Source organism: Coptis chinensis, chromosome 5 (assembly GCF_015680905.1).
Source record: "Coptis chinensis isolate HL-2020 chromosome 5, ASM1568090v1, whole genome shotgun sequence".
NCBI lineage: Eukaryota > Viridiplantae > Streptophyta > Magnoliopsida > Ranunculales > Ranunculaceae > Coptis > Coptis chinensis.
In genome coordinates, this window is record NC_141460.1 from 11903185 (window position 1) to 11925326 (window position 22142).

Sequence of the window (22142 nt, forward strand, 5' to 3'; positions counted from 1 at the left end):
TCCTATTATATCCGTTTCCACAATGGTGAGATAAATGAAATTTACTATTATATCGGTTCCTATCCACCAAAGGTAAAATCCATATATTTTATCTCGGTTAAGTAAGAGGTGAGATAACAGATTTATACTCATAGTTAGTACCTAAATTACAGGACATATTATCTCATTTACAGAACATATTATCTCTCTTATCAGCAGAACCGAGATAAGGCTAATTTTAGAACCGAGATAAAAACCCTTTTTTTTAGTAGTGCTCGCAGGGTTTACATGACAATCCTTATGAGCTCCTCAAGGGGACATCATCAACCCGACTACTTGCGGGTCACAGATTCTTTCTACAATCAACAACATACCTTACATATAATGTCATTACCTAATCTATTGAGTTTGTTGATTTACAAATGAATCTTACTCATTGATGATTTAAAGCAATGTACAATGCTCGCAAGTGCCCGTTATTATATCCGGATTAAGAGGACAAGCATCCATAATAACAGAGGTGTTTGTTATCTTATATAGTCGAAGATAAAGAGAAACAACCTCACTTGGTCCTCGCTCAATACACACAAAGTGTACTAGTATAATCCAGAGTCAAGATAGACTAATACCAGATTATACTACAACCTTACCAATGGTTTGTCCAAATCCATCTAGGTTGTGAACGTTTACTTATACTTTATAAGGTACTGATGATATATGATCTTCTGTGTGTCACCACACACCATATCATCTACAACATAAAGTATTAGACACATGCATATAACTAATGATATATATAATAGGCTTAAATACAGAAATATGCAACGTACTTAGGTCCTATTAACACTTGTATCAACATAGAATTTTGTTTCACAAACGTATCAATGTACTATGCCCGATTTAACAAAAATAGCAATCCGTTAAGTTCCGTCAGTTAAGTGATGATGTGTCATTATTTTTTCAATTTCGTTTTATTTGTATTTTCCACTTGGCATGCCACATCAGCATTTTCTACCAACTCAGCATTTCCACCTTAGCATTGCCAACTCAGCACTGCCAACTCAACATTTTTGTTTTTTTTTGTTTTTTTTTTAATTTTTAATTTAATTTAATTTAATTTTTTTTAAGTGACTGAAAAATAAATTAAATTTTTTTGAATTAATAAATATATATATATAAATTAATTAATAATTATATAATAATAATAAAATAATTATATAAAAAATAAAGAAATATATAAATAATATATTAGTTTATTTATTATATATATTTGAAAATTATAAAAAACTACAAATAATAAAAAAATATTATAATATAAAATATATATTATTTTATAATTAAAAATATATTATTTTATTTATTATATATATTTGAAAATTATAAAAAAACTATAAATTATAAAAAAGATTATAATATAAAAAAAAAAAAATAAAAATATATATATATAAAAGAAATATATAAATAATATATTATTTTATTTATTATATATATTTGAAAATTATAAAAAAACTATAAAGAATAAAAAAAAAATTATAATAATATAATATATATATATATATATATATATATATATATATATATATAAAATAAAAATATTATTTATATATTTCTTTATTTATATTTTTTTATTTCTTTTTTTTATATATATAATATTTTTTTTTATAATTTATAGTTTTTTTTGTCATTTTCAAATATATATAATAAATAAAATAATATATTATTTATATATTATTTTATTATAAAATAATATATATTTTATATTATAATTTTTTTTATTATTTATAGTTTTTTTTTTATAATTTTCAAATATATATAATAAATAAAATAATATATTATTTATATATTTCTTTATTTTTTATATAATTATTTTATTATTATTATATAATTATTAACTTATTTTTATATATATATATTTATTAATTAAAAAAAAATTTAATTTATTTTTCAGTCACTTAAAAAAAAAACGAAAATGCTGAGTTGGCAGTGCTGAGGTGGAAATGATGAGTTGGTAGAAAATGCTGATGTGGCATGCCAAGTGGAAAATACAAATAAAATGAAATTGAAAAAATAATGACACATCATCACTTAACTGATGGAACTTAACGGATTGTTATTTTTGTTAAATCGGGCATAGTACATTGATACGTTTGTGAAAAAAAATTCTATGTTGATACAAGTGTTAATAGGACCTAAGTACGTTGCATATTTCTATATTTAAGCCTATATAATATGCATAACATTTGCCCATATGATTCTCATTCAAAAAATAAAGAATAAAAGTTAATACAAAAGTAATGCTTTTAGTATATAACCCTATCAGTTACTCACAAAGTTGCTACTCCATATCACCCACAAATGAATGGCCTAGTGGAAGTCTCTAACAAAGAGATAAAGTCCATTTTGGAGAAAACTGTCAATCCATCAAGAAAAGACTGGTCTCTCTGCCTATCAGATACTTTGTGGGCATACCGAACAACATTTAAGACACTTATAGGGATGTCTCTTTACCGCATTGTTTTTGAAAAACCTTGTCATCTGTCAATTGAACTTGAGCATCGTGCCCTTTGGGCCATCAAAAGCCTCAATTATAATATCAACACGGCAGGCGAGAAGCGAAAACTGCAATTAAATGAGCTTGAGGAGATTCGGAGTGATGCTTATGATCTCTCGAAATCCTACAAAGCTAATATGAAAAGAGTGCACTACAAGCACATTTTGCATAAGGATTTCAAAATTGGCCAAAAGTTTTTCTTGTCTAACCCGTGATTACACATTTTTCTTAGTAAATTGAAAACACGATGGTCTAGTCCTTTCATTGTGTCAGCTGTGACTCATTATGGGGAAATCTCTTTGCTTAATCCACAAGATAACAACAAATTTCAAGTAAATGGACAACACCTCAAACATTACCACGAGTTACGCTCCCCAACTTTTGAACAGACTCTTCTTCAAGATCCGGTCTACATAGACTAGATGTTTCATTTGGTGTACTCAATCTTGTTTTTGTAGAGGGTACGCCATTTTGGTAGTCGGGCCATCTTCTATTTTATGAACTCAATAGTTTATTTGAAGTGTGTGGTTGCAAGCACCGGAACCGTAGTCCACAAAAACTCTATTTCATAACTGAGTATAAATGTCTTCAGTAACGCGAGCAAACGTTCCTACTGGTAAATGATGGGTACCAAAAATTTCACCTCCTTCCTTCTCTTCCCTTTTCTACTCTCTGCCTCACGAACTTCAGCTAATCATTTGGTGTAAGTCTCACTTATCATGAATAGGTAATGTTCGTAGTACTTTTGCTTGTAAACGACGTGCGCAAAAGATGGGGTGGTGTATGCATTGGCAAACACCCTTCTGTCCAGGCCTTGGCTTCTTATCTGATACTAGCCAGTATAAGGTATACTTTTGTCTGACACCAGCTGCGCACGATAAACTTTGTCACCGCGCCGTTTCTCCCACGGGTTGGGAATCGTCTTGAGAATCTGACGTTAAAAGACTAGCAAACATCTTGAGAATCTGATGTTAAAAGACTCAATTCGTCTTGAGGATCTGACGTTAAAATACTTACCTTGTAGATATGTTTATATTGTTGCCTTTTTCCTTTGCATTAAGTTGTGCACATACAGATTCGCGTTCAACCTCGGATGTTGCATACTTGGAACACGTACGAGCAATAGATTCCACCAGACCAACCCCTAGAATTGATTACTTTGAGTTCCCTTTGGGGCAGTTTGAGGATAGCCGTATGTAATAAGGGCAATATTATTAGACCGTAGCACACATGATCCAGGATGGTACCATCCTGCCCTTAACCCCATAATACATAGAGGTAAAGCCACAATCTTGCTGGATTGGGTTTGCTCCAGAGTCGACATGACAGTTGCTTATAAATTTAGATGGTGACTCTTCTAGACATCCAGTGTTCTTCACGTAAATCTCCCTTGTATATAAATAAAAACTCTGTTTATAAATAAAACACCCCTCCTTCTTTTCAAAAACTCTTGTGACCTTTGAGAATGAATCATATAATTGGATGACATTTTTTGTGCCAATTATTTCGATATCTCATTCATCTAATTCGGAGTCCGAACGAGTTGTGGGTGAGCGTTTAGATTTTTTAGGCTTAAATTGGGCTTTAGGCTTGATTTGGGTTTGGGAAATTTTTTGGGCCCAACCAAATCTCGTTATTCTCGGCCCATTTAAACCCGAGACAACCATCCCACGCGTCACAATTTTGTTTTTCTTCTTCCCTAAAATCCGGATATTATTCCCTCTCGATTTAGTCTTGCACGAGACAGGCCCACGTTAAAACCAAGTCTTGCGCGCGACCCCTACAGCTCAGAAACCAATTCCCTTCCGTCAGCAACTCCAAATTCTTCCCCTCATCTCAAATCAATATCCATCCTTTTCCTACGATCACCAATGGCCAGAAACCGGCGGATTTCGATGGAGAAAAATTTTGGTTCACTATTTGAAAATGGGATGTTTGCTCCATTCTTCGATATGAAAATACACTCTAGAGGATGGGAGTACTTGTTGTATGCCAATGATGGGTTATATTCAAAGGATTTGGTGATGAAATTTTACGACAATGGTAGCTTTAATGGCGACCATTTTTAGGTTACCGTCGACGGTGTGCGCCACGAAGTCACACTCGCTTTAATCTCGGGGATAACGGGCATACCTCTGGTTGACCACATGTTGACTCAGCAGTAGTCCGTGTACCCACAGACTTACGACCTAATGCTTGACACGCTATTCGAGGGCGAGTACATTATGGATGGGATATGCGCATATCAGCACTCGGTGCGACGGAACCAGCCGGCTGTGACTCAATGGCTGGGACAGAACGTCATTGGCACCTCGAAGCCCTTGGACATCAACAAGACATTCCTCCACTTACTCTGGATCCTCCAGGAGCGCAAGGGTAACTTCTGCATAGTCACCTTTTTTTTGATATCATTACGTATGCCACCCTCAGGTCAGCCCCTCTTGCCGTTCTTGTAACGCAAGTTATGATTAATTTTGGTTTCCTGTTTGCCACCCCGTTACTCCCTATGCCACTATATGAGAATATGCTTGTTTTCAAGAAATGCATATTTGCCCCATGGGAGCCCACAACACCAATGGCAGCTGAGCACGCTAACGTAGGCTCATCTCACCCACCCTTCTTTGATGAGACTGCTATGAGTAAGATGAGCCATCCTATGGATGCCTTACGTGCTATGAACAGTGGAATGAGAAACATGTACACTCGCCAGGTGATAAGAGCCCAAAACTGTAGTTTTAAACCCCTTAACCATCATACTTTTAGACCAATTATGTGAGTAATAATTAAGAGTTAATACGATTCGTGTTTTATGCATTTCAGGGCTTCAAAGTCCATTATGTGCAGAAATGTGCCACTTTAGCGAGATAAAGGAGCAAAGGTCGGTTGCTAAGGAGTTCTGTGAATAAAGGCCAAGATTCAAGGAGACAAAGCCTTTGTAAAGCCCGGTCAAAAGCTGAAAAGTCAACACGGGCAGAAACAGTGCACAAGTCAGCAGAACTTCCAAAGGTCGTATCTTTGGACTTAGACCTCAGAATTGGGAGTATCTTATCTCAAAACGACCGGCTCGGAAAGATCTTTCCAATGGTCAAAGCCTTGACCCAATCAGAGGAGCAAAAGTGGACGAAAAGTCTATCAAAGCCAACTGCAGCTGAAGAGGCCTTTTTGGACTGAAAGAATTGGGTTTTGGGCCTGATTCTCTGGCCCAAAACATGGCTCCAAGTCCATGCACGATTTTTGGATCTGAAACATATAAAAACAAAAGCTTAGCTCTTTGTTAATGGTAGGTAGTGAGGTTAGGAAGCTAATGTTAATGGAGTTTAGGGTTAGAAAAAGATAGATCTAGATTAGTTAATTACTTAGTTTTCATTCCATTTATTAGTTTCATTCTTTGTTTTAGATTAGTTATTTAAATCATTGAATATCATTCATTAGATAAATAAAATAGTTGTTATTTATTCAATCATATCTTGTTCTTATTGTTCTATTAGATTTATAAAGTTAATTACTTATTCCATAATGACATGTTCTTATTATTGTTCTTGTGTTGGGAATGGTAGTATAGAAATTTCACATCAAATCATTACTCTCACCATTGTTCCTTTTGGTTTGATTAGTTGAATTCAATTTAAGTCTAGATAGTTAAGAGTGGAACGAATCCTTACTCATTATATTGCATGATTATGTTTTGAGAGTAAGAAGAATTGATTTAAACGTAAGAACGGTAGGATTACGTATTAGTGTTGTTAACATTAATATTTAGGATTCTACTATTTTTACGGTTATCACCAAGTATTGATGAAACATACCTTGGGCAAGTTAAGGATGGATATGACCACTTGCCACAAGTCGCTGACAGACAGCATGGGCAAATTTCAGCAAGAAATGCGAGCTTCCATGAATATATTTCAGGACCATATGACTACTCACCAGAATCAGTTCCAGTGAATGCTCATGGCGAACCAGCATCAGTTTCAAGCTCAGGTGATAGATACTCTAGGTGATATCCAGGAGCAGTTAGCCTCCACGGGAGCTCGTCCTGCACGTCGTCGTAGGACTCCTGGTTCTTCTTTTGCAGCCCTTGAGGATTCTCAGTAGCCAGTTTATTTTTCCGGTCTTGTATATTATTTATGTCGGATATTTTATTTACGTGTTTGCATTTTAATTTTCCAACCTAGGATGTCTGTTATTTCCTATATTTTCCAAAATCTCTGCCTTGTCAAATAGTATATTTGTTATCTCTAATATTACATTATATAGGTAGAAACATATATAATAATATTAGCAATAATAATAATAATAATAATAATAATATATATAAATATATATACATATATATTTTAGACATCACACTTAACATCAAATTTTACCGTTAACTAACGTTTTACAAAACGCAGTAAAAAGCGATGAAAACGATCTAAAAACAAAAAACGGCTCAATTTTCTTTCTATAAATAAGTTCAACACATCCTTCACATTCACTCCTTTCATCTTCTCCCTCTACACTTCTTATTCTAAATATCGTTTTTTTTTAGTTCGCTCCAAATTTCAAGCTTCATGGATGCACTAGAAAAGTTTGAGCACCGGCAAATTGAATATGCTACTCAAGTCTTTATGCTCGTTTAATGTTGTTAATGTGGCATATAGTCCTATCTAATATTTAGGTTTGTATTTTATTTCCCGTATCATTATGATGTGTTCCCACACCTCTGTACGTTCTTACATCTTATTGTGATATTATATTTACATCTTCATTGTCCTTCTACTTACACTATTTATCTACGCTAAAAAAAAAAGGACACTCCTTGTAGTCACATGCCCCATCCACACTACATCAACATTTGCGCCATATTTTGGAAGATACACGTGGTCTAACTACCCTGTGACACCTCAATCTGTATTTTCTACATCTTGGATTGGTGCCTATTTATAACAAGGATAAACGCCTCTAAAATCCAACTTCCCTTTTTCCACTAAATTTTCTTCACCACTCCATCTTTAATGGCCCTCACTTGAATTTTCGTGCCCGAGCAAAATTTTATGGAAAATTTCCAAAACGGTCTTTTTCATCCTTTTTTTGACACATAAATTTTACGTCGAGGATGGTTCCCTCTATTACATCACAAGCAAGCATTTTATTCCAGAGAATTAGTCCTGCTATTCTATAAACACGGTTATTTCCAAAATGGGCAATTCTTTGTCCGTGCAAATGGATGTGAGCGTGAATTGACTATAGAAATCATCTCCGAGGTACTTCAAATTCCCATTACGAACCAGGTTTACACCTTCAGGATTCACCATTCGACAATATCAGGCATCTGATGTTTGCAACTATCCTTTACGGCAAATATAACCGGAAAAACCGTATTGTTTATTAGCGATCCTTGCAAAGAAACTAATTATCTATGATCCAATGGCTAGCTCATAATGTGCTCGGCACATCTAAGACTTCTGAAATAACAAAACCCCTCCTCCATCTACTCTAGGTCTTGCAGACTAACTGCAATGATTTTTGCATTATTAAATTTCTCTGGAACGCGATCGCACGTGCCAGGAAAAAGGCAGCTCTTTTGCTAACCATTATGACACTTATCATGATGCGTTGGGGTTTTTCTATTACTGCTCCTAATACACCTCTCAGAATAGCTAACATTCTCACCATTCACTCAGTTTGTAGGAACGGTTTCTAGAATCCCGACGTTGCAAAGAACCATGTCGGTGCAGAAACCGGCAAAGCTTGTTCCGCTGAAAACATCTTCACTGAAAATGCATTATGCAACGTATTTAATCCTATGGAAGGCCTTCGTTTAATTCACCAAGGACTGATGACATTATACAAACGTTAGAACATTATCATCACTAGTCTTCTTGAATTTCACGACCTACGGACAATACAAGAAGAGGAACAAGCACAATTATTGCACAGCCACAACCAGTTCTTGGCAAATCACACTCTCATAATGGAGAACCACGCCAAGATTTAATAGACACAGAGCGAAATGTTGCAGCAGGCTATTGCACGGATTGACGGCATCGAGAATCTTATAAATGGATTTCTCTCACAAAAGGATCCTCGCCGTTACTTGGGTCCATGACACAATTTAGATTTTGCAATTTTATGTTCTTTGTAATTTTCGTTTTAGTTGTTAATATAGTGAAATTTTCCTATGGTTATAAATGTAATTTGTTTTACTTAGTCATTTCCATCGTATTCTCTTTTTTTTTTTATCTTTGTCTATAGGTGGAATCTTTCTTCACACGTCTTCTACAATGGCATCTCCAAAGATGATTCCAAAACAATCTTTCCATTCGTTACTGAATTCTCCTACATATGGACATCTCTTCAGAGATTTCATCCCACGAGTTGGTTGGAACTCCCTTATTCTACACCCGGAGCAGACATACTCTCCAGGTTTAGCAACTTATTTTTACAATCATATGGAGGATCTACTTGTTGTACGTGGTTTTGTGTTGAACGGATTTGCAATCCGTATTGGTAACACTTCGACACCCTTTTTACGAGCCAGCAGTTGCTATGGCTTTGGACCTTCCTCCTCTTCAGCCAGACATCCCCATTCAATACATGATACAAAACAACCTTAATGACTATTCTTGGGAAGATTTTGCCACCCGTTATGGCGATGGCCTTGCCGGAGCTGGCCAATGGCCAGACAACACTATTCCACTAGCTAGTATGACCATGAATGTTGGAACTGGCATGTTATTTATTCTTCTAAACATCATGGGGGATTGACATTTTTCCACTGCCTCAAAATCAGCTTGTAAGACGTTCCATGCCCTGGCCTAGCAACATACCGCCTTCGACATCACAGACCTAGTAATTGAGAACCTTAAGAGGGCTCGATCTTTTTCGGCAAAAGACTATATCACTTTGCCGGTTATAACATGCGAGGATAATGAGGACGCATACTTCCCACAGTTCTGACCACTTTTCATGACTGAGTAAAGGTAGACTCTATGTGTCCAACAAACAAGATAATTCATTCTTTGTGATTTCGGGTATGGCAGCACCCTACAAGGTATCTAAAGAAAGTTCGTTGCTTCCCTGATGACGATAAAATGATAGCTCATCTGGACACTTCAAGAAAGAGGAAGTGGAGCGAAGTTTGGAAGGCTATGATAGATTGGCGTGACCCAAAGGAATGACATTTCTACAAAGACGAAGCAAGAATTGACCTACCCCCAGTTCGTAATTCGGGCAATGTGAGTTGATGTACATATTTGTTTTACGTTTTGATATGAAAAATAAATAACCTAACAGTGTGCTTTCACTTTTATGTTGTATAATATATAGTGTGTTACCATAATTTTCTGTGGAAGATGTTAGCTATATTTTTGCTCAAAGCCTCTCAGGTATATTATTTCTTCCTCTTGACACTTTGAGGACACATCGTTCGACTGTTTGGGGGTGGTGAGAACCTTTCGCAAAATTTAAGCATGCATAGTTGTATATAGTTTTATTTTATGTCTAAATAAACATATTTAGTGACAAATTCTCGTTTCCTTTTTTTTGATGAAAAATATTTAGAAATCTCACCCGAGCATCAGAATTAGGACTTGTTCTTTGAAACTTAAGTTAATACGCATGCAATAGTTTTTACATCTTTTCATGAGCATTCATGCACTGACTATTATTAAATGTACACAGCAGTAAGTTTCTAGGACCCACGGTTAGACAACTTAGTTTCCATATCCTGTAAGAATCTAACCAAAAAGCCTCAAAATGTGTGATATATGAGTAATGACACAGATGAGTAATTTTTCCGAATAGAGAAGTTCACATGTCTACTTAGTTGATCACTACTCGAATCCTAGGCGAGAATTTAGGCCTTCTTTGGATCGATATAACCAAAATTCACACCTGTATAATTTTTACCGCTAGTCGCCCCACTGAACCTTTTATTAATCCTTTCTATTTCATCAAAAATTTATTACCCGTCTATTAACCACAAATAAATAAGCCCACCTAGATGATGAGTATGAGAAATAGGATGAAGTCTTGAGAAAAAAGAAGAAAAACTTGTCACAAATCAAAATCGTTACACTTTGGAAGAAAAGAAAAAGAAAAATAGAAATATGTTTCCAAAAATCAAAAGAAATATCAAAGTTAGAATTTCCCCAAAATCAAATCAAAAGGGAATGCAAAAGCTAAAAAAAAGCAAAGTATGGAAACCCATGTTAGAAGCAGGAAAGAAAATAAGGATTTCTCTAGTATAAATATCTCGAAGACCTTATTATCTCATACTTGTCATTTTTGAATTTTCCATACCATTTTCTTCTACACTACCACCTAAGCCCCATAAAACCTAATAAAGACCTCTAGCTCAATTAGGAGTAGGGTGGTGTGATAATAAGTAGTAGATGTGAATTCTCGACCTCGGCTCCTTTGACTGTCATTGAGTATGTGAGGAAACATGTGCCCACTGCACATTGGAGTTAGCAAAACTTGAGTGGAAAAATAAGAGAGAATTGTGTTTCGACACATACCTGTGAGAACCTACTTAAGGACACTATCCAAAGGATCCAGAAACGGCCCTGCTCGTACATTTCATTGTAAAGATCACTACATGCATGCTCATATGTAAATGTTTTGATTATTGTATGTATATTAACTTGAATTTCAAAAGAATTAAATCCTTGTTTCCTCCGCTAGTGAGATATATAGATATCGGAGATTAATTAAGGGAACGAGCCTTTGTTACTGAGTCGTTGTAGTATAAATGAAGTTTGTGAGTATCTTCTCTGGAAAACTTTCATGAGGCTATAACTCGTCCACTAGGGAATTCCTAGTGGTTCAAGGCCTTGTTGCATACGGTCAATGTAACTGTACTCTGCGAAATGAGACTTAGCTTAGGACAACACATTTTTGGCCACTATCATTTTAATGTCTCTTCTTTGCTTGAGGACAAGCAAAGTGCTATTTGGGGGTGGTGTGAAAAGCACCCAAAACTATAATATTAAACCCCGAGAGACATAGTGTTTTGGTTAATTATGTGTTTAATAATCATGTAATAATTATATTTTTGTACTTTTTTAGGTTTTTGCAGTTAACGTGAATATACTAATAAAACATGCATCGAAGTACGAGAATACTGGAATATTTGAAGTCTTCCCACTCAGCCCCAGTGAAGCCCAACAAAGCCTGACTAGAGTCGAAGTTTCCAAAGGAACAAAACCAGTGCAGAATGGGTCCACATGAAAAGAAGCAGCAAACTTCCGAAGCTCACATCTTTCAAACCCAGACGCCAACTTCGGTTAGTGAATTGCCAGAGCAACCAGGGTGACGAACTCTAAGCAAAGACAAAAAGTTGTAAAAATGCCAAAATCGGCACTACCACTGGACACACCACGTGGACCCAATCTGTGGGCCCAAAAGGCATGACGAGTCAGCATAGGTAGGTGGCAAGTGATGGTCACAATTTTGTGCCACCTTGCAAAAGAAAAATGCACATACCAATTCAATGTTTTGAATTGAATTGGGCAAAAGGACAAAACAAAAGATAAAAGGACAAAACAAAATATAATAGGATAAACCTTTGTTAATACAAAGTTTTAAGTTTAGCAATTGAATGAAACAAAACATTTTAATGTTTGGTCTTCATGTGAAGGGTCTGGAGCATATATATATGTGAGGGGGTCTTCAATATTTCTTCTTCAGCTTTTACGCTCAAGCTTTAGCTCATTAGTTAGTTAGATTTAGTTTATAGTCTTTAGGTTTACATTCCGTCATTTTGCCTTCTAACAGCTTCAGTACTGTAAGTTTTTCTTCTTAATAAAAGTCATTTCTTTTCAAGTTTAATTCCTGTTCTGCATTTACTTATTTATTTTATACAACAAGTTTAATTATTCATCCAATGACCATGAGCTAATCTCCCCCCTCAGGGGGAGGGTTACGATGCTCGTGTGAGAATCCAGATTGACACTCTAATGTTCTAGAATCACTACTTAGGAATTAGGTGTAGATTATACATCCGGTCCCAAAATGATTGAGATTGTCCAAGTTTGGAGTGCTGTTGCCCCAGAATAGTCTCGCGAGAGACCCAAAATGTCTCGCGCGCGACTCTCTGGTGTCAGACAGCTCTCCAATTTGTCCAGCTGATGTAGAATCGAACTAGGAGCTGAAATGATATTCTAGAGATGAAATATTAGTTCAACTCCTTCTGTTAGTGAGATACGCCCAGAGATGCGTGCATTTCGCTAGGGATCGATACTCGACGTCATCTCGGGTTTGTCTATGAATTCAAAACGGATTAGAGCTATAGTGATGTGATAGTATAAACTGTTGAAAAATGATTCTTGCATGAGTTTGATTAACCCTTTCCCTGCTTCTCTTTTCCTATTTATTTACGTAGAAATCAATCGCTATTATTTTACATTACTCGCATTACCGTTAATTTACTTAAACCAACTAAATAACCTAAAATCCTACTCACCAAAAGTTATAAATCCAGTTGTAAACCTTGCCGAGCCCTAAGGTTTTGACGATCCCTTACTTGACCTATCCTACCAAACCCACGTGAGTAAGGTTACTTGACTAAATGGACGACTAATGGACTTTGGCCTTCGGACTTCGGACTCCGGACTTAAGTATAAAACCAAAACGAGAAATTATACATTAATCAGATAGTAAAAACTAAACGAACGTAAAATCATTCAAACTTAGACTGACAATGCTAAATGTGGTAACTTCGTCATTTTTCGTAGCGATAGTAATGTATTAAGTGAGTGTAAAAATGTTTAGACTTAGACTGACTAAGCTAAATGTGGTAACTTCGCCATACTTTGTCGTAGCGATAGTAATGAACTAAGCGAGAGTAAAAACGTTCAAACTTAGACTAACCAATCTAAACGTGGTAACTTCGTCTGATTTTGACTTAGCGATAGTAATGAACAAAGCGAGTGTAAAAGCATTCAAACTTAGACTGATGAAGCTACATGTGGTAACTTCGTCAGATTTTGTCATAGCGATAGTAACAAACTAAGTGAGCGTAAAAGCGTTCAAACTTAGGCTGACAAAGCTAAATGTGATAACTTCGTTAGATTTTGTCGTAGCGATAGTAATAAACTAAGCGAGTGTAAAAACGTTCAAAATTAGACTGATGAAGCTAAACGTAGTGACTTCTTCAAATTTTGTTGTAGCGATAGTAACAAACTAAGCGAGCGTAAAAACGGTAAAACTTACACTGGCGAAGCTAAACGTGGTAACTTCGTTAGATTTTGTCATAGTGATTATAATGTTGCGATGGAAACAAAATTATACCATTAGAACTGAAGTGAAAGTAATACTTCTTTATTGATCACCAAATCTTGAAAAGTGCAATGATAATAACAAAAAGAAACTATTGAACGGGAAATAAACTAACAAATTTTTTTCTGGTTTTTCGCTCAACTTGTCTATTTTGTCCGCTCACTTAGTAAAATAATTTGTTACGATGAGCAAGAAATGAACACTGCTATGGGCTGTCAGAAATAAACTAACAATATCAAGTTCCCATTCCGCAAATGAATAATGGCTATGGATTGGACGATGCTTCATCGCGGGAAGTTTGACCTATATCATCATGTTTTTGATAAGGCACACACTTCTAGGACAGACGCTTAACATCCTGTTGCATGTATGGCTACTAATATCATTGGGTCATTGCTCTGTGAGCAAGACTTTGCCCCCAGGAGTGGTGCTCATATAGTCCTGAATAAATATCTTTGAGGCCTAGTAAATCATTCGTTCTGCTCAAATAACGAAGAAGATGATTGAGATTTGTGCCTTTGTGATAGTGTTTGGTCATCAGGAATTTCGGAGCATTGTCAGCTGCATGATCGTCGTTGGTAGCTATGGTAGATATCGAGACATTATCGCGTTAAGCTCGTTAAGGATCATCTAACAAAGATAAGTTGTTGATCCAGTGTTGTTGTGACAGGGATGACTTAATTTTCCATAGATAAGTATGCGATAGAATCAGGATGCTTTACATCATAACGCGGAAACTACACAATACTGATAGATGCAAAATTTCATACAATTTGTTGAATTAATTTAATATAAACGCCAATTCTATCATCGCGAGCCGCATTTTATTATTCAAAGTGGCTTGCAACTACCTTAGAATAATTAATCGTAACTTAGTCGGCCCCAGCTGAAGAGTTGTGCACATACCACAAATAACAGTGTCGTACCCAGCCATATTATTTGAAGCATCAAAACTCAAGCGTAGAGACCTCTTAATTATGTTTTTATTCAGCTTCAAGATGACAAAACCAAGACCGGAGCCAGACTTATTATGCAAACCATCGGTATAAATCTAGCAATCAGCTGATATATCCGATAAGTATTTCAAGTCATCGCCCCCAGGAGGTAATGACAATTAGGGATCGACATTTTCCTCATCGCGTAATGCATTTGATATAGGAATATCATCAATAAGAAAATCAGCTATTAGCAAAACCAAAGTTTGTCGCTGTTTAAATGTACGAGTGTCAGAGACAATATTGTAAGTGCTAAGGTAACTTTTTCATTCTGCGAGACGATTTATAGACATTGCGAAAAAACGTGCGCAGCGGAGATTCAGTATAAACTTTGACTATTCCTTCCTAGAAATAAGCTTAAGACATCTGGCAACATGAAACAAGGGCAATGCAATTTTCTCAATGCAAGAGTGCCTCGATTCAGCTGATATAAGAGTCTTGCTAATAAAGAATATTAGACGACTATCGGCATTATCAAATGGTAATGGACAAATATGAATTCGAAATGTTTTGCAGAGATTCGTGAAAAGTAACCAGTGTGAAGTCTGTATTTATCATTTTGAACTCGTGGATAACCATTACAAACAACGAGAATCTAATCATTACCACGTAAATGATCACACACAACTATGTTGTTGGCGTGTGTTACGTTGTGGTGTGATAGATACAACACCATTTTTGAGAACTCGTGGATGACCGTATGTTGGGAGCAACGGGAATCTCATCTTCACCACGTAAACAATCCCACATGCTACGATGTCATTGGCGTGTGTTATGTTGTGGTGCGATAAATTTCACACCCTTTTCGAGAGGAATATACCACTAGTAGAAAAAATGCTTTTTGTGACTATTTTAAAATGTTATTTGTAACTGTTATGTTTGAAATGGTCACAAATGGCAGAAAAGGGTTTTTGTGACTGTTTTAAAAAGTTTTTGGTGACTTGCGTTTTCGAAACGGTCACAAATATGGTATTTTTCTAAAGACGGGAGTATATGCGTGGAGAAATATTTGTTTCGAACACAACAATCACATAATTGGTATATATTAATTGTCACTGTTAAAAACTACTGACGTAAGAAATTAGAAACAAGTGCCCACAATTCACGACTCGAAAAAATTCTAGACTTGCCCACACACTAACTCCCCACCTCTTTAAAACAATAATAAATAAATAAATAAAAAAACTCCCAACTCTATACCAGTACGGTATCAAAATTACACCCCTCTTATAAAAAAACAAACAAAAAAACTTTCATTTTTTTCAACGAAGAAATAGGATTGCGACCGGTGTTCTGATCTTGGTTACAAAGAGGATTGCTTTGCAACGATCAATTGAACCATGTTAGTTATTATTATCTTTATCTTCTCCTCTCTTCCTTGTTAGGGTTTCTTTCTATTAAATTAGAGCATTTGATTCTGGATTTCATTTCCATCACTTCATTCATTGGCAGTCAACACTTACTCCCACTCTCTTCATTTCTTCTTCAAATTTGAAGGTATGGCTGGTGAGATTTATGGTAGTCTGAAAGCTTAACTACGATAATGCAAATTGTGTAGAACCCTAGCTAGAGCATGAGGCTTCAAGGTTCTTGCTTTAGGTGGGTTGTGATTCCTTTTCATTTTCACTTATTCCCCGTTTTTCTTTTCATTCACAATATTGTTGCTTATCATTTTAACTATGTGATGTACCTTTAATCAGGTTGCTATAATGGTAATTCTTGGAAGTTGGAAAGCTGAATTTGGTTGTTTTTTTAGTTCTTTTCTTGGTTCAATTGGCTTTAATTGTATTACAGGAAGTCTGCCACAGTTTCAATCGATGATTTTTATTTAATTGCAGAGGATTAGGTAAAGATACTTGCAGTTCTGATATACATTCTTCTTCTCTGTCTCTGTTTTCTAAATGCAATCCGTATACATTGCAGGCTAAGATGAGGGAGCAAAATCCAGGAAATACTTTTGGAGGTATCTATATGAACACTCTCAATCCTTGTATAGGTGTAACTGTGATGATTTTTTTGTTTTATATGTGAATTTGCATTCTCAGTTATGAGGAAATGCTGGAAGCCATGATCTACCATTATCAGTTGAAACACTTCAGGGTCTAACTAAAATGACTAAAAAGGGTAATGCTCCCTACATGCTTGTTAATTATATTATGTACTTCGCATTAGTTCTGATCTACTAATTCAATTACAAAAGTTCAAAATGGTATCTTCTCTATAGACACAGATCTTTCAAGTATTAACTCTATGCTATGCTTATGATATTTAGGTATGAAGATGAAGCTACCACGATATAATAAAGTGAGTACTAACAAACAACACTATTGTTGTTTGCTTATTGATACACATTATTTCAACGTTACTTATTATTGAATTTTTCTGTAGTCTGCATATGGTGGGAAGGGAGACAGAGCCGATCCTTCAACATGGCCAGAGGTTAAAGGGCCACTAACTGTAAGATAGCAACATGCAAGACTTTTATGTAAATTTGAATTTCATCATGCCTGTTATGCTCACATCTTTTGCTCTTTGGGTGTCAATACAGGTTGTATTGTTCAAAGGTTGGATGCTTGGTTTTAAACCCGTTCCAAATGAAGTTGTTAAAGCTGTCGATCCATATGTAAGGAGTCTTTGAGATTAGGTTGACATTAAAAGTAACTTACTATGTTAGTGCATATAGGAGCATAACACTTATTTCAACATGTTAATGCAAATGGATTTTGATTAGAATTATGCTTCACTTTCCAGCTGGAGGTTGTAAACAGCAACCTTGAAGCCTATTATGATGCATGGGACAAGTTCATTAATGCTTGGATAGCTATCAAGATTATGGAGCCAAGATGCGTCTACCAATGGCGATTACAAGTATGGTTAAATCCTTCGAAAACTTATTTAAACCTTTGTGCATTGGAACATTATTTTCAGCATTGTGAACATAAGTTTGTGGTTACTTTGTCGGCAGAGATTGCTATGAGAGAGGAAGGCAAACCTGGAATGTCTGATGAGGAGGTCTGTCTGCAAATGTTTTATTTAAGTCCTGGCTTGATTAAATTATGAATGCCCGAACGTTATTGTCTCAAAGCTGCAATGATCACCTGATTGAAAACTTTCTTGCTCTGGATTTTTGTCGTCCTAAATTTTGGAAATGTTAATTTGTGTCGGGTTTAAGACACTGTTTTTTTTTTCTGCAAATTTTGCAGGTTAGGGATTTTGTTTCACGCTACTTTCCAGCATACAAGGCTTACCTTCCCGCACTGTACTCCGAAGGACCGCTTGGTTATGACCCAAAGCATCTCTTATTTGTTGATATTGACGACGAAAGAAATCCCATCCTAGGAAACTAGCTGACAGCAACTACTTAGAAGACTAAAGTCAGAACTGGAGACTATTTTTTATTTTTTATAATATGTATGAACATTATTTTAACATCCATTTTAGAATTTGTTAAATGTAAAGGTTAAATGTGCAAAAAGAAAGTTTATATCATACATTGAATGTTTAGTCATTAAAATTAGCACTGCCATTCCCATTCACATTAATGTTCACTTAAATTTTTTACGATAAATAATTCCCCAAACATAGTAAGTGATTTTGCCTTGTTCATTACTTTGGAAATGTACTTTTCATTTGTTTCACATGGTGATTCTTGATCTTGGCTAGTTTAAATACGAAAAACTTTCACTTTAGGATACAATAGTATTGACGTACACTCGCTAATTTTCTTGTATGTAGGATGAATATGAGAATCAAGTTGTGGAGGGAGCTATACTGAGGGTAATGTAGTCCTCATCTTGTTGGGTACTACGAAATACTGTAGTTATCCTAGAGGTGTAGGCTATTTGCAAGGACGTGAGTTTGTTGGCTTTATCCAAGAATGTGTTGTGTTTTGGTGGGTTAGGATGAATACGTTTCTATTCTACTGGGATATGTTTAATTTTGATTTATATTCAAATACATATATCGGCTTATCCAAGTCGATCTTGGTTTGTAAAGCTTCACCTGAATTAGTGTTTGTAAATACTATTTTGAAATTTAATGGATTATGTTTGTTTGTTTAGAAAACTTTTATCAGTGCAGATATGAAATGTAGGTCTAATTTAATGTGGAATGGTCAATTTTTGTTTTCACAAATATTCACTATTTTTTTTTGAAAAAGAAAATATACATATCACTGTTTTACTTAAACCGTCATGACTAATGGTACTTTTTATGACCGTTCAAAGGAATGAATGCATAACAATTTATTTAAAACCGTCACAAATTATATGATTTGTTGTGATGGTTTTTGAGCAGTTGATACCATTTTTTATGGTAGAGAGAGGCTAGTCTGCAACAAATCTTTGTGACGGTTTTGGGAAAAAAATAAATGACTCTCAGTCCGTCACGGTTTTGGAAAAAAAAAAACAGTGACAAAAGACTTTCTGTGACTGTTTTTAACAGTGATATAAAGCCTTTTTTCTTGTAGTAAATGGTTCGATTCAGACGACGCTTGTAGTAATTGTTTTGTTTCCATACACACTTGAACTTGTTATGAAGTTCTTTGCGAGACATTTGACTGACATTATCCGTATTAGATGATGGAGAATCGTCAGAGGCAATAACTTCACGCTGAATAATTTGGTGCATCGGTGGAACGGAAGTAGCGTCGCGTGCAACTTGTTGTTGAAAAGGAGTAGGAGGGATTAGTCCGTTATCGCCAAGTTGACCGTGAACATCATGTTTGTGATGATCATCAGTAATTGCATTGAGACCTTGTGCTCTTCTAGTATTCGTCATAATTTTTATAGAACATGATCGATGGTGTTGAATAAGAACCGCAGATGGCGTCAATTATGTTTCGATCAAATATGATCAAAATAGTAAGTGGTGACGAAAGAGATGAAGAACGTAGAAAAGTAGTGAGAAAAGTGACGGTGATAAGGAGAATGATGAGACTGTACCTTTCGGTTGTCTACGTACCCAAATTATCGATGTGATAAAGTCCAAAGAATGTAGTTCTTTATGAAAATAGTTTGGTATTTATATGTGTAGAGTATAGACTTCTTGTAGCTCAAGTAATTGTAATTGAACATGACTCTTAATTGATGATTATCTCTTTGATAAGAAATGAATCTGGACATAAATTAATGTATGTAAATGGCAAACCATGTGGCTAGGGTTCAGCCCTAGACACATGAGTTAATGGGACTGTACATCAATCTATGGTATTGCAATCTGGGCCTTAGCCCTGTCGATTAAATAAATAAAGTGAAGACCACTACCAATGGACGTTTGCCACGTAGGTGGGGGTCGAAATATTCCACATTTGCACTAACCCTTGAACCAACTCCATATTATATTGAGGATGATGCATGAGACTTGGGGCTATGACTTGTTTCTTGTGTAACTTGTATTCGAAATGTTTTTCCAACTTTTGAGTTCCTTATGCAGAAAAAATAGTCACAATTAGGTTTCTCAACTTCAGAAGGTTGGATTGAGAAGATCCAAACAGTAAAGAAACCTTAAATTACTGGGCCTCTGCCTCAAGCCTGACACTCTCCCATATATGACATGTTGAAGGAAATGTAGATGAGATAGCACTTGAACCCAAGGGCGATGATGGAGTATGTGTGTGGGTCAAGGCCTATGCCAAGGAGACGCTTTTTTAAGTGGGTGTTCCAGAAGTTCTTAATTTCATTATCGGTTCTCCCAGTCTTCTACACCTTGCAATCAAAATAAGATTTTATTAGTATGAGACCTTACAATATCAGACCCAACATTATTTTGCCTATGAAGCTCATATAGAAATATGAACATTCTTTTGCGTATGAAGCTCATATAACAATATGCGTGTATTAGCTATTATTTCTCTTTTACAAATACACAATGCCCAGTCAACTGAAATGGGAAAAGATACATGTTAAAAAACACAAAATTTAAATAAAACTAAATAAATACATAAGAGGGAGTGCCCTAGAAATCTATTTAGTGCCCTAAGTTTGTTGATGATGCCACATTTGGTCAAAATTGATGGAACAAATGAGCTTGCCCTGTTTCTACCATTGTAGAGCATAGGAGAAATGAAGTCTGACAAATAATCTATGGTAACAAAGTTTAGCCATTTTTTGATAATTTCACAGAAAACCTAAAAGCGAATGTAGAGTAAATAATAAATTAATATTCTTCCAACCATCTATTAACAAACAAATTCCATAAAAACAAAGACATGTGAAAGCAATTAGGTGTCATTTTTCTTGAATAAGAAACTTAAGATATGTACATACTTGGAATACGAAACAAAAACCCAAACTCTGACAAACAATTGCAAGAAAAATGAAGAACGAATGATGACCAATCTGTTTTTTGAGCCAGTCATATAAGTCTTCCATTAGAATTGTTTCATTTGAATGTGTAGAGAACAATGAAGGAATATAAGAGATATGTTTATGCCAATGCATGTGACCATTCTCACAAAGTTCATATGGTGCTTATAATGGTAATCATCAAAATTGAAGAAATGCAACGATGGTAATCATTCATCAAAGAAAGCTTAGTAGAGTTTAAAATTTTAAACTTATACTCCTACCTGAACCAAACAAACTAATGCATTAAGATTTATTCTCACAGCTCCTACCTAAACCAAAGTAGGTACGAATTTTAAATGAAACAATTGTACCTCATGTGCTATGTTGCTGCCTCGCCTACCTTCATATTCATCAACTTGGCAGTCCATCCCAATCAACAGGTTGTCCCAAACTCAGTATGAGGTACTCATCATGTGTTACATTTTGAAAATGGTTGGATTCAATTTAACAAATAATCACTTGTACCTGAAAATAGATTTGAGATATTGTGAGGTTATTAATCCTAAAACCGATTCACCAAGTTAAAATACAAATAAAGGCAGAACGTTGCTTTAACGATACCACAACCTTAGCGACTACAACGAACTTGCACAAACAAATACAATTCAAGCAAAGACCGTCCTTCAAAATGTCATTACAACTATGAAGAAAACTTACATCTACATACAAATAAGTCAGGATATCAAAAAACTTCTCAGCATAACTCTTCTATTAATAACTCTATTCCAAATCTGAATAAATATAACACCCAATACTCTCCCGAGACTACCTTTACAACCTTTGTTATTTTATGCATGCCTTTTGAGAGAAATTAAGTAAAGCCAAAGGAATAAAGAGAAACTAACAACTTATTAAGAATTGGATGCCAACCTCTAATTAGTCGCAGTGTGTGTCTTCATAAAGTATGATGTGCTACGTTGTCCACGATACTTTGGTTTAGTCTTCTTGTATCTTTTTTTTTTGCTAGGTTGGTTAGTCTTCTTGTAGATAGGTTGAGGTGTTGTG

At 35.4% G+C, this 22142-nt stretch overlaps 1 pseudogene; it reads left to right on the forward strand.

The window, feature by feature from the left end:
* The first annotated feature begins 6481 nt into the window (after window positions 1-6481).
* On the forward strand, window positions 6482-18321 carry LOC147496699 (D-glycerate 3-kinase, chloroplastic-like; annotated as a pseudogene).
* The last annotated feature ends 3821 nt before the right edge of the window (window positions 18322-22142 follow it).